General features: G+C 40.7%; 1 protein-coding gene across 5 annotated transcripts in view; it reads right to left on the reverse strand.

The window, feature by feature from the left end:
• The window catches only part of sema5ba (sema domain, seven thrombospondin repeats (type 1 and type 1-like), transmembrane domain (TM) and short cytoplasmic domain, (semaphorin) 5Ba), a 229,250-nt gene that overhangs the window by 32,244 nt on the left and 177,527 nt on the right, over positions 1-19,479 (reverse strand). The window lies entirely within an intron of this gene.

Consider the following 19,479-nt stretch of genomic DNA (forward strand, 5'->3'; position numbering starts at 1 on the left):
TTTGTGCTTTATGTTTTGATCACATCCATCTGTTCATAGCTATTTCAGTTTATTTTCATTCCTTGTGTTTAGTTATTCTTTCTTCACCCTATTTGTGCCATCTCTTCCTTTCTCTCCCTCAGCTTGCCTTCTGCTCTCTCCTCACAGCTGCAACTTGTTTCCTAATTAGTACCAGTCCATTGTGCCACCAATCAACATCCCACTATCTAACCCCCTCTCCTTCAGTCACTCCTTGCTGGATCCTGTTGTTGACTTCAAAAACCCAGTTCCCGTTTGTTCCTGCCCCTCGCTCCCAGTGTTCCCGTTCTTACATTGCAAGTTCTTGTCTAATTTTTCTTTCATTAGAAGGTTGCTCACCTCTGTTTGTGTGCCTTTCGGTTCCAATCAACACACTGAATCATGACAACAGTTATCAAGTCCCACCGGTTTTCAAATTTGCAACTGGAATACAAGTCAGGGGAGATGAAATTTTCAGATCCAAGTGATGTTATCTTGTAAAAATTAACTATGGATCATCGCTGGCCTGCAATACTTTGCATTGATTAGATTTGATTGCTTTGTTAGCTCTGCCCCTGCTTTGTGAAGCAGCTCCAATAACAATGTTATATTTTTGCCACTATTTACTTTATTCATTTGCTCAGTGTCAAATCTCTTAGGAAAGAAGATGAAAGTTGGAGAACGTGAAATCCTGGTGTAAGTCTAAATGTTTAGGCCGCATCTGTTACGGCTGCAGCGCACCGATAAAAGAGCGTTAAACGCATAAAATGTTTCTCCCCTCTGCATTCACATCAACAACGCTATGCGTGGTACATTACCCAAACAGTGATTAAATATTCGTGAGCTCCTCCAGTAAAACAGAGGCTTAATGACTGCTAATTAAATCCAAAGCTGTTAATGACGAGGCTAAGCCGCCGGAGCTGATCAGGATGCCTGAGGAACATCGAATAAAAGGAATCAACTGAATAACTCCTCTTCCTCTCAAAAGCTTCCCTTCCCTTCGCTCTCTGCATCCCGCTCTCTATTTGCCCTCCTTCCCTCTCTAAACTCACTGATTACAGAACTGCAGCTTCGCCCTCAATACCTCTGGAAAAAAGAAGAAAAAAATAAGTTCTTGTTTCTTCTTTCCTGGCCCAGGCTCTCGCAGTTTATTTGGAGAGAGGCCTGTGCTGTTCAGCCTGGAGACGGAGGAAAGCTCCGTGTGTTACTGTTGTTAGAGGTCTTCGTGCCAGCAGGGCTAGAGAGCCCCAGTGAACCCGAGGTCAGTTTACATCTCATAAAGGCATAACGGCTTAGTCAGCACAACCGACAGGAACGAGGGAGCGCACACGTTCAGGGAGCGGCGCTGCACGGCGAAGCGGGAATACAGACAGCTTCCATCTCGGCCAACTGACTGTCACCTTGCGTGCGTGTCATTTTTCGTCCATGAAGCGACTCCATTACATCAACGCCGAGCGCCATCTCGGCAACAAATGGAACAATAATCATAATGAGGTCGGCCGCGCATTCACAGCTCAGTGAACATAATCGCTATTTCCCCGCGACGTCGGGAGGAGCTCGTCGCCGTTTTGGCTCAAGGTCGGCCATATTGCATTCGCATTGACTTTGCTGTGTGGTTCTGCTTCGTCATCACGGCCGAGGATTTCTCATTCGGCTTTCTGATTACCAACACACTCGACTATAGCACACGCCATTACAGGGTTTAGCTGAGCGTAAAAATTAATAAGTGCATAATTCAAGGATGGGGCAATTATCAAAGAAGGATGGTGGCAGGAATATGACGCTTAGTGGCTTTCAGTGAGCCTGGAGGCAGATTGAAGGGCTTCTGGTGTTGGGTGAAGATACATTTACATCTGAATTCATCAAAAAGTGGCATTAATTAAAATTAAAATGGAAGTGGAAACTCACAAATGAGTTTATAAGAGTTTGTTCTTGTTGCAGTGCAATTGTGAACGGGAATCAATAGTGAATCTCACTTTTCAAACAAATGCAGCATAGCAGGAAATGTTTTGCTATGCTAGCGACAGCTTCAGGCAGAATGTCGACAAGATGGCCAAACCAAAATGTTACTTCAACGTTTTTGTAAAAAAAAAGTTACTTTGAGATAAAACTTAACCTTTGAGGGTTTTTTGCAATATTTAAGGCAGAAACTGAGAGCAATGTCAGACGAGGTAACAACAGAGAATGAAGCTACAACCAGTAGATTGGTTAATCGATTATCACAATTTTCAAATTTTTATATGGAAAATTCTGTAAAACAAAACAACAACCCAAAACAAATGTACTGCTTTGAACATAAAAATCCCCCCAAAGAATGTAATGTAAAGTTTTGTAGAAAAGTTGATTGGTGAGAATACTTTTGCAAATCACTCCAGGCCGCACAGTTTAGAGTTTCCATCAAAAACAACACGAAATTTAAGAGAAATTCTAATTACTTATATACTGTTTATACAGAGAGACTATGGGACAAAATAAAACTTTACAGCCATTCGATTTTCTTCAATCAACTTCTTGCCCCAGAACCCACTTTCAGCATTTAAAGGCTCAATAATGTAGCAGTAATAGATGTTACGCCGTCATGTCCCTTTCTCTCTCCTCCTGACCGTTTCTCTTCAGCCAGCTCTTCCTGTCCTCTCAGCTGGCCAGAAACAGTGACTGCTTTAACCGCAGCTCTGTAAAAGTCCATGAGGCCCTGTCATAAGCGGAGAAAAGCTCATTTCGGAAACAGCTACTGTGAAGCCATGACAGCCAGGTAGAGAGAGAGAGAGTCTACAAATATGGTGGATGGCCAGACATATAACAACGAGCGTGTGAATGCGTGTAGCTGTCGGCTCCCCGAATAGCCTTTCAATATGTTATAGGGGACATATTTGAACCGCAGATTCATGCCCACCTGGGAATCGCCTTGACAAGTCAGACGACGGGGGGCTGCTGTTTATTTCATTGCCGCGGACACCTGACGGCACGCTATATCAAAACGGATGAGCCGGGCCGCGTGGCCGGATAAATCCTGAAGCGAGCCGCTAAAACCCACCAGGCCGTTTAACAACGTGTCTGGACTCTGGCATCAGGATATTAATCTGCCGTTTTTGCTCTGGATGTTTAATTGGCTTTTCAAATCGTTTGTGAGCGCTGTTAAAAATAACTGTCTACTTTTATTACAGCGCCTTCAAAGACTAGACATAAAGCAACACTTCACCTTTAACAGCAGGATGTCATGGGATGACTGCAAATGTGAGCTGATGAGTAATGGATCGTAGTCATTGATTATTAGCTGTAGGACTGGAAAGCACTGTATACTCAGCTGTCCAGAGAGTCAAACTCAGTTAAAAAAAATCATATGTGTGCCTCTCTTCCTCTTTGGAAGAACCCAGTGTTTTGGAGAAAAATAAAAAATCTCCTGCTGGGATTCTCAAGAGACCAGCACTCAGACTCTCCCAGCCGTCTTTGCAGGGCTGAGAGTTGGTCCCTGGGGCCTTTTTCTCCCCACTGGGCCGGCCGTTTGAGAAGTCTGCTCATGATTAACTGGAAACAGGCTGAACTCCTGCTAGTGCTCCAAGCTAATGCGTCCAATTAAGCCCAGTTAGGGACGGCCTGCAGAATGACGGGGCCGGGAAAGAGAGTCGGGGAACCAAAAGTGAGACGGCTGTCAGAGAGGAACCCCTGGGGAATGAGCAGGGCCGTGCAGAGACCTTTGGAGGGGCAGGGGCTAAAATTTAAGAAAGGGGCACATTGAACAAAAACACTGTACAACAACACAGCACCAACCCATATTAATCAATAATCTAACTGGATCCTACTACATCATTGCCATCACATGGGGAAATCCGACGTAAATATAGTCTAAAATTTCCGTAAAGTTTGCTGCTGACAGGGAAAAAAAAGTACATTTAAGATTTAATTAGGAAGTTTACTTTGTAAAAAGTTTAAAGAATCATCTTGATAGTTTGATTGTTGTGTTACCATGGCTACAATATGGTGTAACCTTTGTGTTTGAATTAGGTTTGTTCACAAATACATCACAGCAAATAACCAATAATCAGTGATTGATTTTAAACTGGGCCAATAAACCTGGTCTCCCTCTCACAGATTCACCTTATCAAGTTCCTGCTGTCTGGATGTCCTACCCACACATTTCTTTAAGAAAGTCCTGCCTGTTGTTGCTATTGATCTGATCCAAATAGTAAACTCATCGCTCTCATCAGGCGTTTTCCCCCAGGCTTTGAAAACAACAGTAATCAAACCACTGATAAAAAAGAACAATCAAGACAAATCACTACTGCAGAATTACAGGCCGATCTCCAACCTCCCATTCATCAGCAAAGTTATTGAAAAAGTTGTGTGTAAACAGTTAAATAGCTTCCTAACGATAACCAACTGCTTTGACTCCTTCCAATCTGGTTTCCGGTCTCACCACAGCACAGAAACTGCCCTCGTAAAAGTGTTCAATGACATCCATATAAATACGGACTGTGGGAGAACCACAGTGCTGGTTCTGTTGGACCTCAGTGCAGCTTTTGACACTGTTGACCATGAAATATTACTGAATCGACTGGAGAGTTGGGTCGGACTCTCCGGTCCAGTGCTTAACTCGTTTGAATCTTACATAAAGAACAGGGATTTCTTTGTTTCAATTGGAAACTTCTCATCAAAGAGGTCAAAGGTCACATGTGGGGTACCCCAAGGTTCAATCCTAAGACCCTCTTATTTAATATCTATATGCTCCCACCAGCTCAGGTTATAACAGGAAATAATATTAGCTACCATAACTATGCAGATGATACACAGCTCTATGCTTAGAACAGATAAATGTGTGGATGTGCCAAAACTTCCTCCAGCTGAACAAAAACAAAACTGAAGTTATTATCTTTGGACCTAAAGAGGAACGATGTAGAGTCATGGATCTAGAATTATAGATCTAGAGTTATACATCTAGAGCTTCAGTTATTACAACTAAAAACCAGCGATCAGCCCGAAACCTGGGAGTAGTGATGGACTCTGACCTGAACGTTCAGAGCCTCATAAAGACAGTTACAAAGACGGCCTTCTATCACCTGAAGAACATTACTAGGATTAAAGGACTAATGTCTCAGCCAGATCTAGAGAAACTCATCCATGCGTTTATCTTCAGTCGTATTGATTATTGTAACGGCGTCTTCACAGGTCTGTCCAACAAATCAATCAAACAGCTGCAGCTGATCCAGAATGCTGCTGCTCGTGTTCTCACTAAAACTAGGAAGATAGAGCACATAACACCAGTTTTAAAGTCTCTCCACTGGCTCCCTGTAGCTCAAAGAATAGACTTTAAAATACTGTTGTTAGTTTATAAATCACTGAATGGTTTATCACCACAATACATTAAAGATTTGCTGCTGTTGTATCAACTTTCCAGAACTCTTAGGTTCTGGTTCTGGTTCTGCTCTGCATCCCCAGAACCAGAACCAAACGAGGAGAAGCAGCATTTAGCATCTATGCACCAAAAATCTGGAACAAACTTCCAGAAAACTGTAAAACAGCTGAAACACTGACTTCCTTTAAATCTCAACTAAAAACCCACTTGTTTAGAGTTGTATTTGAAACGTAATCAATTGCAAATTTATTGACGGAACCTGACTTGATGTTGTGTTTTGATTGTTGATTCTATGTTGTATTTTTTTTTTTTTTGTTTGATTTGATGTAAAGCACCTGCGACAGACTGGCGACCTGTCCAGGGTGAACCCCGCCTCTCGCCCGGGACGCAGCTGGAGATAGGAACCAGCAACCCTCCCGACCCCATTAGGGAAGAAGGGTGTTCAGATAATGGATGGATGGATGAATGGAAAGCACTTTGAAATGCCTTGCTGCTGAAATGTGCTATACAAATAAAGTTTGATTTGATTTTGATTTTATCCATATCTAAACATGTTAGTGATGCTGAGGTTCTTAATAGGACGGGTTTCAGAGGGCTGGGGGGGGTTCTGTCTAAGGCCCCATATTACCTTGGGCCGGCCCTGCATGAACAGTCGCTGCGATGTACATCTCTGGACTCTACCTGGAATCCACCTGGAATCCCCCGGTGGCCCCTGTCAGTCCGCCGATGCTTTGGAGACATTTTGACTCATTTCATTGTGGCACGTTTGGCTTTTTGCTGCGGTTCTACAGTATTTTCTCTGATGTTTATTTTATGAACTCTAAATGCTCTAATTGGGCCGCATCTTCCTTTAACAATTGAGGTTCTGCAGTAACTTCTATTTACAGTCGAGAACCTCCAGCCCAGATCCCGTCAGCAGCGGATTCAACCTGCATGGTAGAAACGTTAAGGAGTAGCAGAGCAAAGAGTCTATAGGTGGTACCACCCAGTACCAGGTGGTACCGGGGCTTAGAGCTGCGTTGCGACTCACGGTGACCGTGTGTTACAGACATTCTTTATATCTGTCGATGGGACCAACTCAAGCTGCCTGTAGTGAACCAGGCTTTTAGCAGAATGATTAAGTTAAAGTCAGAAGTTTTCTCTGCAGCTGAAGCATTTCTGTGTTTAGGGGCGAGGCGGGTTTTGTCCAAAGATGATTATAAAAATATAAATAGAAACAGTTTTTCTAACATCCACATCAGACCTACCTTTTTATTCACAAACAAGTATATGAAAAAAAATATTCTTGCCCATAATTTGATAGAAGACACAGATCCGCCTCCTTCCTCCTCACCATGGACCCGATGTCTGAACAACATGGAGGCTCTGAGAGTCATTATTAGACTGAGGGCAGTCAAACTAGTGTTTTTTTTTTGTTTTTGTTTTTTACAAAATTATTTTATTTAGCTAAATATTATTGCTGAGGGGCACAAACAGGCATTCTGACAAACAGATTAAAAAGAAAAAAACTTAAAAAATATTTTTTTGGAAACCCCCCCCAAAAAAACTCAAAAAGGGCACTTGGGCATCAAGGATAAAAAGGGCAGGGGCTCAAGCCCCTTCGCCCCCCCTCTGCACATACCTCACGTATCTTATAATACTTAAAAATCGTCACTTTGGTGAATGTTAAAGAAAAGTTAGTTTGTTGTTTTTTTTATCATTAATGGTAGATATACTATAAAACAGAAATTGAACATAAAAGTAAAAATCTGATTTATGCTTAGTGGCAGTTTGTTACCAGAAAAAGTAAAAAACGCTCATCTATTAGCACCAAATTAATAAGGAATAATATTGTTTATAAAACATAAGTTGTTTTGAAATACTGCTTATATGCTTAGACAACAAATTTAGAGTTGGTAAACTTTGCAAAACTAAAATATGCAATGTTTACATTGTGGCCCTTGGTTACCAGACAATTCTGTCATCTCTTAGCAACAGCTTAACAACAAATATTGTTATTGCTCAAAAACATAAGATTTCCTCTGCTCTTTTAAAATACTACTCATCTTATTCCACTTAAGAATTGTCAAGTTGGTGAATTTTGGAGAATTAGAAAATGTTTTATTTGCCATTAATGGTACACGGACATTGATCACAAAAGTAAAAATCTGATTTATACTTGATGGCAGTTTGTTACCAGAAAAAAAACTCATCTCTTAGCATCAAATTAATAAGTAATATTATTGTTTATAAAACATAAGTTCTTTTTAAATAATGCTTATATGCTTAGACAACAAATTTAGAGTTGGTAAACTTTGCAAAACTAAAATATGTAATGTTTACATTGTGGCCCTTGGTTACCAGACCATGCTGTCATCACTTAGCAACAGCTTAACAACAAATATTGTTATTGCTCAAAAACATAAGATTTCCTCTGCTCTTTTAAAATACTACTCATCTTATTCTACTTAAGAATTGTCAAGTTGGTGAATTTTGGAGAATTTGAAAATGTTTCATTTGCCATTAATGGTACACAGACATTGAAAACAAAAGCAAAAATCTGATTTACACTTCGTGACAGTTTGTTACCAGAAAAAGAAAAAACGCTCATCTTTTAACACCAAATTAATAAGTTATATTATTGTTTATAAAACATAAGTTCTTTTGAAATACTGCTCATCAGTTTGGACACAACAAATTTAGAGTTGGTAAACTTTGCAAATCTAAAATATGTAATGTTTACATTGTGGCCCTTGGATACCAGAAAATGCTGTCATCTCTTAGCAACAGCTTAACAACAAATATTGTTATTGTTCAAAAAACATAAGATTTCCTCTGCTCTTTTAAAATACTATGTATCTTATCATACTGCTAGAATTGTCACTTTGGTGAATATTACAGAAAAGTTAATTTTATTTATTTTTTATCATTAATGGTAGATATACTATAAAACAGAAATTCAGCACAAAAGTAAAAATCTGATTTATACTTCGTGGAAGTTTGTTACCAGAAAAAAACGCTCATCTCCTAGCACCAAATTAATAAGAAATAATATTGTTTATAAAACATAAGTTGTTTTGAAATACTGCTTATATGCTTAGACAACAAATTTAGAGTTGGTAAACTTTGCAAAACAAAAATATGCAATGTTTACATTGTGGCCCTTGGTTACCAGACAATTCTGTCATCACTTAGCAACAGCTTAACAACAAATATTGTTATTGTTCAAAAACATAAGATTTCCTCTGCTCTTTTAAAATACTACTCATCTTTTTCTACTTAAGAATTGTCAAGTTGGTGAATTTTTGGAGAATTTGAAAATGTTTTTTTTTTCTTGCCATTAATGGTACACAGACATTGAGCACAAAAGTAAAAATCTGATTTATACTTCGTTGCAGTTTGTTACCAGAAAAATTAAAAACGCTCATCTATTAGCACCAAATTAATAAGGAATACTATTGTTTATAAAACATAAGTTGTTTTGAAAAACTGCTTATATGCTTAGACAACAAATTTAGAGTTGGTAAACTTTGCAAAACTAAAATATGCAATGTTTACATTGTGGCCCTCGGTTACCAGACAATGTGTTTGCAATGTGTTTCATAACCACCCATTCAGAGTCAGAGTATTGATCATCTTGAATTCTAGATATGTGTAAAACACCTCTGCCATCATAAAGGTTAAAAAGGTCTTTGCAGACAAAAGGAAGCTTAAAGAGCGGCGAGGTAGAGGTTAAGATCTAGTGTCTGTATGAATTTATTGAGAAAAAGGGGGAGAAGATTGAAAAAGCACCACAGAGAGAGTGAAACTGGAGGAGAGACCAAAAATGATTACACTGAGCCTCAGCCAGAACAAGGCCAGTAATGAAAGTAACAGCATTCTGGACCAGTAATAAATACATCCACTGTGTGAACACAATTTCTCTGTCTCGACCCCAGCCTCCGGGCCAGTGAGGTGTTCTGTGATTGGTCACACGGGCTGAGCAGCGGTGGGCTCCGGTAACCTGCTGGCAGCCGCAGCCGACAGTAAATGAGGTTTGCCGGGAGAGCGGCCCGGAAGCCGCACTCACACAGAGACGGGGAGGGAGGTCCGCTCGTGCCGGGGCTTCCTGCAGGAATTGCGCTTACGCATAGAGAAAAACGGCGTTCCAGCGCGCAACGTTCACAGCAGTCGCCAAAAACGACAAACACATAAAACATTTGTGCAGATGCTGAAAGTCAAACGAGACTTGGCCTCCTTAGCACACTGCTGCTGGGTCAGACCAGCCGTTAAACCCACTCTCTCCCTCTCTCTTTTAAAGAGCATCTTGAGTTCAAGCCCTTCAGGATGAAGGCAGCAGGACTTTTGTTTTTAACTAGTGGGGAAACTTGACGTTTTGAACCAAAGACTAAATTTATTCCACTTCACCCTGGTATCAGTAGGATATATATCTTTTTATTTATATATTCCATTTTTTATTGCCTTTCAAAAGTGTTAACAATATGATATAAGCCCGATGGGGGATTTTTTTGTGTTGTCACGATGGGAAGCACTCGGAGCTGCCGTGTTGCTGAAATGTGCAACACAAATAAACTCGATTGATTGACTGATTTCCAATTGTTCAAACTAGTCATTAGTATCTGCCAGATAGTTTTAAATTTTGAATTTTTTCATCACAAAGCAAATATGCAGTTCTGTGACTAACACTGTTTGTGCCTAATCTTTTTTTAAACCAAAGTGGAAGTGAGGAAAAGGCAATATTGGCTGAAAACATTTAAATATTTCACTTCTCAGAACAAATATGTCAAAGAACAAATATGACTTCATCAATTTCTTGGTTTTGACCTAAACAGAGCACGTTTACTGCAACATAGTAGGTTAAAGGTTTTAAAGGTCACTCCATGAGATTATTTAAGTTCTTCTGAAACCAAGATGCTGCACACATACTGTTGAGCTTTGGCGCCAATATTAAGGCTATTTCCTCTATCGAGTATTTTGATGTATTCAAACTGATCCATGACCTCTGGCTTGATTTTTTTAATAGGCCCAACAAAATAGCATCAGAAACATCTGTGCCCCATAGTGCCTGAGCCAGAGTGCTTCACAGTGCATGGAATGCAAAATATTGGTTTTTATCGCTTGACAAGTTGTTGCTCCATTTCTTAGGCCAGCCAGTGTGTTCCTTGGCAATGCATGATCCCTTTGAGCCTACACTGTTTGTTCAACAATTGGACGTCGCAGTGGGTCCCTGCTGATTGTTTGGCTTCGGTGAATCAGACTATTGGCTGAGTTTGGGCCACTTTTGCTGCTCTTCAATCCAATATAATAGTCGTTTTCAGTTTTCTTTCACATTTTCTGGTGCCTCGCTTCCATTTCAAAGCATGTGAGGACTTTTAAGTGTCCTTTAATGTTCTGCTTTTCTTTACGCAACCCTTGTCCAATCAAATTCTAATCTAAAATATTCATTTAACAATGTCTGGAACAAACCATTTTACTCAGAGGAACGCACTAAAGCCAACGTTTTCTATCTACGTCCTTAAATAAGTACTGCCTGTTTGTTAGCAAACTCCTTTAAATAAAGAAAATAACTAAACAAACAACAGCACCCATGTTATCAGTTTATTTGGTTTCTTATTCATTAACCCTTTAACACCAAAGTTTCAAATCTCCACCTGAATATTTTTAATCTTTAAATGTAACTGTGAGTAAATATATTTGCCCATTTGTCCATAACAACTGGGACTTTCAATATCTAGCAAGTTATTTTCGCAATTTACAGTCTATTAAAAGAGCGCTCGTCAGATTACTTTCACTTCCTGCTACGGCAGAGGTGAAATTACCGTAATAACACAATATTGGCTGTAAAGCGCAACGTCTCTTCTTTCAGAAACCGCTGGAATTTTTCACATAGCGCAACGTGTGGCAGAATTACGGTACTGAAAATTTGGCTGAATGGTCGCCGATTCGTTGAGTCTGGAAGGGTTAAGATAAAATACCATTTTGTATCAGACATTCAGAATTTGGCTTCCCAAAACCTGGACTTTCCATACAATGATTTAAGTCATAGTGTGAATGTGCAAAGCAGTCTGGGTTTTTTTTTTGTTTTTTTTTTGCCATGTATTGCAAGTTTATTTCTACTGAAGTTTCTACTGAAATTTTCCCCTGCATCGTGCTGAAAGTGTTGGTGAAAGGTTGTTATTGGAGAGGAAGGAGGACAGACAGAGGCTCTGATTTATTTATTTCAGTCTCTCCCTTTCGGGAGGAGAGTTTTACTAAAACCAGAGCCCTGGTTTCTGTCCAAAAGGCACAGGAATCAGAACCGATGACTTCAGAATTTCAGTGCATACGGTAGAGTATAGTGGCTAGATGTGGGTTTTAATCAGTGCAGTCAATCCGTTAAAAATCTGATTAATTGCACTCTAACACTGTGATTAACCACTATTAATCAGCATTATTTACTTTGGGAACGTGAAATGTAAAAATGCAAAAACTGTTTTATCGTCTCAATAATCAGACATCTCAATTTTCCAGGTTTTCATATTCAGAAAGGTTTAAGAAAATTCCTTTTGTTTCAATCTTAATGTAGAAATGTTTGCTATAAGTTGATTTTTCTTTGGTGGAAGTAAAACTCACCGTCGCAATAACTTGGCAACATGCTACGTTGGTTTTATCCAAACATCCTTCACTGTGTTAGTTTTGTTTTGGCACCAGTGGCCTCTAATCTGACAGGAAAGAGCAGAGAGAATGTGCAAAAATCAAGCTAAGGAATTGTATTGTTGACCGCAGTACAAGACCGTATAACGCATCACTTTGAACAAAACAACTCTACGTGGGTAGAGCGTCAAAATAGGTAGTATGATCAATCTTCATCATGTAATAAACATTTTAGATTAACCGCAAGGATTAACGCATTAGCAATGACTGCCCTAGTTTTAATAGTAATTAAATATTCTAACACGGATCCTTGCAAAACCAGTTTCGCCTCTGTCGGACGTTAATTAGATCTGGTGTGCTCATGCTTGTGTTGGATTTTTTTTCCGGACAATGAAAGTGAAGTGAAGTAGAAGATCTGATGAGCGCAGTCAGCATCGCAGCACCAGCACATTACTGAGGCCAAAATAAATCACTTACCTAACAGAGAGAGATGGAGAGACAGGAGCTGCGTGGAGGACAGAGTGGTGCTGTTAGCCAGAGGTGCCAATTGGCCGGGTCAAATGTAATTACCACAAATAGAGAACAAATACACAGTTACGTTCACACACACACACACACAAATCCACAAGCTGCATCATTTGTCTGCAAGCTGCCACTAAAAGGATATAAATCAGTGGCAAATAAAGAGGTTTAGCAGCGGAAGAAAACACACTTGAGTTAAAAAGGATGATGCAAATCTCCATTCTGTGGTCTGTAAGGCTTGCCGGCATTGCTAAGATAACAGCAACTCTTAATATACTAAGCTACGAGTCAGCAAATAGACTTTAGGGATCGCTGTCTCACAATAACCAACCGTCTGACCCAAACGGTCAGCGTCCGGGATCAGGAAGTCAGGCAGGATGTTCGAGAGCCAACCAGAAGCAAGAGGACCTTGACAAAACTTGGCAGCTGATGAAACGCAAGTTTTTATTTTCACTCAGTGAAGCAAGTATGACATCACCATAGAAAAAGAAATGACCAACTAGGGCTGTCGTAAAAGAATGCATTAGTACTCGATTATTCTTATGATTAATCGAGTAATCAGGAGAAGAGAGAGAGAGAGATTTCCCAACCAAAACGCTCACTTGTATAAATTTACCACCATTCGCTGTGATCCGGCCACCAGGCAGTTCCGGGAGGTACTTCTAGCATTGTGCCAGTCAATTTAAAAATTAAAAATTTGTCCCCGGAATTAAAACGATAAAAACACAGAAAATTGGACTTTAAGCTGCTAGCACTTCACAACAACTCACAGGTGGAAGTGAGAGCGCAGCCCAACACAAATAACCACCCAGTCGGAACATGGTGCGCTAAATAAAACATAATTTAACGACGCTTCAACCCAGATATATTTTCCTTGAGGAATTGAGGTACTCGAATCGTTACAGTCCTATTACTAACCAAGAAAGACGTACCTGGAGACCTTCCATCTTTACCCTTTACAATCAGATGAATCAAAGATTAAGAAGCTTGGCCTCAAAATGAAGCGTTCATACTTAGCAATAGTTGGCATGGTAGTGGGAGCATCATGCTGTGGGATTGTTACTCTCTAGTGGTACCAATGTATTACGTTCAGGAAACATAAAGCGATGATAAGGAAGAGGGAAATTCACTGTTTTCTTCAACTTTTTTTCCTCAAATGAGATTGCTGAACTTGGAGACGACTTAATATTCCAACAGGATTTGAAGCTCACATTTAAATATTTGACCAGAAACCAACTAATTTAAACAAGCTCTGACATCAATATTGTCATTTTTTTGTTCCGTGATCACTCCACGTGGAAGAAAAACAACTTTAAAAGCCTCAAATCACTATGACATTTGTCGACAATGATGGAGTAAACGTCCTGACTGACAAGGTACAAGAACACTACAGTCTATCAAAACTCACTGGGCTCTTCAAAACAAAGCAGCCGGCCTGTGAATAATGTCCCCTTAATGTGGCTGAAGTGTTTTGCTGGTGGAGAAAACGAGGTGTGTGGCTGCCTTTCAGCCGCTGACGGATTTAAAAACCGCGGAGAACATCCAGCTGTTCCTCAGCGTGCCAACGGGGACGCCGCATGTCTTCATTTAGGCAGGACGACCGCACACAATGCAGACGAGCCGGGCGGAAATCCATTCAGCCCATTCAGACGGCAGTACAATAACAGGAGCTGAATTAAGTGAAACAGTAGGTGGGTCTTTGTCCAAATAAGTCTGAGCCGTGTGTCCCCGGAGAAACGGCTGAATATCGGCGAACTGAAAAGAGAAAATTGTTGTCGACCAAGTTGTCGACTTGGTAAGGCAGGTAGTATTTTTCTTTTTCAGCTCACAAAAACGCTAATATCTCCTACAGTAATCATGTTTGCAGGATTAAACAGCAAGATTTTTTTAAAACTGAGCTGCTTTTTATGTCTTTTAAATAATTCCTCGCTTTGACTGAGTCTTGCGGTAGAAACACTTCCTTTCTATTCCTTTGAATCGAAGAAACACTGTGTAGCAGAAAATGTTACGGCAAACTACCTGAAATCCTTTTTAGATCGTGTCACTATTGTTTCAAATCAGATGGCTTTCGGCTTTGCTTTGTCCCAGAAAATGTTAAAAGAAACATCTTCCTGCCCACCTAAGCTCCCTGTTAGAGCTGTTGTAAAATAATATTTTAGCAATCGAGTACTCTATAGAATATTTTTACGATTATCTGAGGAATCGGATCTCTGTCTCTCTCCACGCGATTCCGACGGCACAAAAACTGTCGTAGTCCAACCGTCGCACCGCAAAATTCAACAATCCTTATTTCTCCCCAAACTCTGACAAAACGCCGCGCAACTCAACACCACGTTGCTAGCACTTCACAACAACTCACAGGCGGAAGTGAGAGCGCTGCCCACCACAAATAATGATCCGGGCGGAACCCGGCGCGCTACGTAATAAAACAGAATTTAACGAAGCTTCAAGGCAGATCAATATTCCTCGAGGAATTTTAATAATCGAGGTACTCTAGTCATTCGAGGAATCGGTTCAGCCTTACTCTCTGTAGCTTTTTTTGAAAAGATGTGATATATTCAGAAATTGATGTTGTGAGCTGTATGACTTTTATAAGCCACTGATATCAGTAACACCAACGAGGGTCACTACCTTCCTAGAACAACTCCAATTACAAAAACGCTAAAGCAGTTTATGCAAACGTTTACTTAAAACCCTTTAAACCTTTAAGTCCTGGACGAAGCGCCGGAGATCCAGTAGAATTTGCAGTACCGTAATTCCGCCACACGTTGCGGCATCTGAAAAGTTCGTACAGGATCGATGCGCTTTCCAGTCAATATCGGGTTATTACGGTAATTTCACACCCGCACAAGCAGGCAGTGAAAGTAATCTGATGAAACACTGTTTTAGTAGATGGTAAATTGTGAAAATATCTTACTAGATATTGAAAGTTCAAGTTGTTATGGAGAAATGGGCAAATATATTTAGCCACACGACAGTTAAAGAGCTGCGTACAATTAAAATAAGCAAACAATATCCAGGCGTAGATTTTAAATTTAGGACATAAAAAGTTAAACTACTATCCTTTTAGTGCTTTGGAAGGTTGTGTTCAGTGAAACTCAGTAAGTTTTACAACACGAAATGCAGCCGATGTTACCAAAACAAACAAACAAAAAAAGCCTTCTCTGGTGAAACATCTTATATATCTAATACACCAAGGCTATGGCTGAGGATTTTGGTCGCCAGCAATGACTGACAACACATTTTTAGCTGTATGCTATCAAAGATGAGGCACATGTTCATTATCTGTCTACAAACATTTCCTTCCACTTCAGAGTGAGGCTATGAACTGCTCCACTGCTCTGTCTTAGGCGTAGGTGTGTTTGTGTGCGTCAGTCATTTGCTGCGCCTACACAGTGGGCTCTGCTGTCAGCCGCGTTTCTGCACTTTCCCACTGCGGTCTGCGAGCACACGTGGATTTCTGACTCCAGGACTCTGGAGTTTGTCTATCTTCTGGGAGAGTGCGCGCAGTGCGGATACGGCACGGGGGGGGGGGGAGTCGAAGTGAGCCACGGTGCGGAGCAGAAAGGTGAGGGAGAAACAGGCAAAGTGAAAAAGGAGCTGAACTGACAATATGTTGTCAAGTCACAGCTAATGCGGCGAGGTGTCAGCCGAAAACTTAAGGCCGGGCCCCGTCACTGCTGCTGTGGGGGAGTGGGTAAGGTATGTCATGGGAAACATTCAAGAAAAAGCTGCTGCTGAAGAAAATGTTAAGTTTTTAATCCTTTAGCTTGTTAGAGATTTATATCGGCAACTTTACCAATTGGTGATTTATGCTATGTAAGCATAAATTGTGTTGTGTGTTTTCATTGTCCTGTTCTAGCAGGATATTTGACCATCTTCTATCCCTGCTTAAAGGGGCAGCATTATGTGTTTTATTTTATTATGTGTATCACTTTCTAGCACAATAAAGTTACTATGTTACCTTCAGTTGCTATATAAATGCTATAACTGACAGGAAATTAGATTTTGTAATTTAACGCCTTGAAATTGGGCCTCTGAATCTTTAAGAAAGTTGTTTTTTTTTTAAACTTTGCCTTTAAGAAGTAATTTCAACACAGCTCCTCTATTAACCCTCTAACAATGTTTTTTTATTTTATTTTTACCAGCGTCGCACTGAGACGTGGCTCCTATAATGAGCTCAGCTGATGCTCAGTTTCACCAGGTGTTTGCTAATTACTGCTGGCTAGTCTGAAGGAGCTGAGTGGTGGAGTGGTGGGATGCAGTGCTCTGCAGCTCGGAGGAGGAGCTTCATCACTGAAGGCGGAGCTAGGTCCACCCAGGCGTTTTGCTCAGCTGAATGGTTGCCATGGGAGATTAAAGGATTTCTCAAACATACATGAAAGAATCAAAGCAAAACACTCCAGGTATGTTTTTACAGAGGCAACAACATTCTAACAGAATGTAAAGCTCAAAACAGTTGATTTTACATAACTGTTTCTGCCCCTTTAAGAAAGGTATTCCAACAGCATCCTGCATCACCACCGTGTTTCACTCTGCAGGCGATGCGCTTAGCATTCTGTTCATAGGCCCAAAACTTCAATTTCGGTCAAATCAGACCAGAAAACCTTCTTCCACATGTCTGCTGTATCCCCCTCTTGGCTTGTACCAAAACTGGAAACATGACTTGTTTTGGCTTCTTTTTTTGCTACCCTTCTATAAAGGTTAGATTTGTAAAGCGCACAAACAACTGCTATCCTGTTGATGGACGTCTGAGCTAGAGATCTCTGCTTCTCCTTTAGAGTTATCGAGTGCTTCTTGGCTGCTTCTCTGATTAATTCCCTGGCCTGTCAGTTTAGTAGTCATGTCTCGATTGGTTTAAGGTGGTTGATACTACTTTTATTTCCAGAAGATAGATAGAAGAGTGATCTGTGTGATCAATAAAGCTTGCACTAAGCCTTTATAACCCAACCCTTCTCCACATTTATTTCTCTGCTCTGTCTGCTGTGTTCCTTGGTCTTTAGGATGACTAACAAAACTCTGAAGCCTTCATAGAACAATACTTTTATACAATAAATTACATTTCACACTGTTGGAATCTAATAAGGTCACTTCTAAAGACAAGTAACCTTAATAGGTTACTTAATAGGTTACTTACTAGGTGCAATGGCAAGGCCTTCTTTGCTCTGGTAAAGGAGGCAGAATATTCATGCTCAAACGCTTTGAGTGCTATTGCGAGTTGCTTCACTTTCACCTCCATCCATCCCTTTTTTTCCTCTCCAATCTCCTGATTTTACGCCACCCATCTCCTATCTTTTGAGTCTGACCAAATACGATCAGCCGTCACCTTCCTTGGCAGGTTGACAGCTGTTGTACTCTGAAGACCGGCGTGCCTTAAGCTGCTGTGCAATTAAACGATTGGAAGTGCAAGTGAGCCACATAGGTGAGGTGAATGCTGCAAAGTAGATTAAAGACATTCTGTCTTTCCTACACGCTCTCTCTTCCTCTTTTCCTTTAACGAGTGAAGGGCTCACTCTTCTTATTGTCTTAGCTCACATTATCTTGTACAGGCCCTGGTTGTTTTATGCTTCTAATGCCCTTTGTCTCCGTATTGCTGTCCTTCTCTGCCTCTAGTCCTGTGGGTAGATATTCAAAGTGTAGCTGCCTCTGCTATGCCCTGTTTTTAAGAGTTCAGATCTAAAAGAAATGGCAACCTGCAGCATGCGTCCAGGACCAACCCGAATACAAATCCGGCAGACTTTCTTTCACAAACAAACACACGCACGCAAACATATACACCGAGTGGATTTAGCCTCTATTTGTGTGCTAAAACGAAGCTGAGAGGCCAGCTGCAGATCCTGATCAAGAGACCTGATGAGACAAAGGAAGTTGGACGAACAGCCAGTGAGCCTTTCACCTCCCCTGCTTATCCACAGTGCAGGGATTTTCATATAAATGACAGCGGAGTTGAAGATTCACTGAGTACTCTCGTGGCCAGCACAGGAAATCGTTCTTGTTTATCAGTCTGAGAAGTGGCTTCAAACACCGGCAAACAGAAAAAAAAAGTCTTTCCTTTGTACTTTCCTGGACTTCGTTACAGCAAAAGCACAACAAATTTATTTCTAATTTATTTCCTCTAATGAGCCGAAGGAGATACCGCCCTCGTCATTTGTCTGGTACCATAAGGACTTTAATGATTATCGGCCATGTCTTCCAGACATTAATCCCCGTTGCGGACAGATAATTGCTTTCAGCTGTAGACCAAGCAGGTTGAAATAAATCAACTGCCCAAATGTATGAAATGAGCATTAAAACACCGAACACTGAACACCGGCGCGAGATGGAAACATTTCTACAAGTCAGATCCGGGACTTTATTTGCTGAAGACGTTCAGTACTGCGAGCGGTAAGACAGGATGTGGAAGTGAAGGGAAAGGAGTTATGGAAGCTGCTATGAGCTTATTAATGAAGCTTAATTCACCCACGGCGCTGGTTGTAATTAGGGGAGAGGTGGAATATACCCTTGGCAGGTCGCCAGTCCATCACAAAGCAGCAAACAGACACACAGTGCAAACAATCATACACACATTCACACAAAAGTGTTTTATAGACCGACTGCTTAACCTAACTCAGAACTTTTGGTTGTGAGAGGAAACCAATGCGCAACCTACCTTACTGATTAAGTATTGTTGGCAAATTGTAGTGGTAAACACCCATTAAAATGTTGAAATCTCACAAATACTTTGATTCTCTTCTAAATCTTTTTTACCTTAAGACTTTATACTACTGCCAATTTCTTTGGTAATTATTCTAACTCCACCATGTTTCGAAGTGGGACACCCAAATCTTGAAGCATGGCAGTCGGGGTCACAATGAAGGTGATGCTTTAATGAGAGCTGAGACAGTAACGTAAAGAACAACAGCTGGGAAGAAGTCACTGAATGACAAAAAGATCTGACCAGGGCTGAGCAAACCGGGAAGGAACGAGGATGGTTACTGGCATGAAAGAGCCGCTTGATT

The sequence above is a fragment of the Gambusia affinis genome, linkage group LG11, assembly GCF_019740435.1.
Source record: "Gambusia affinis linkage group LG11, SWU_Gaff_1.0, whole genome shotgun sequence".
Classification (NCBI taxonomy): domain Eukaryota; kingdom Metazoa; phylum Chordata; class Actinopteri; order Cyprinodontiformes; family Poeciliidae; genus Gambusia; species Gambusia affinis.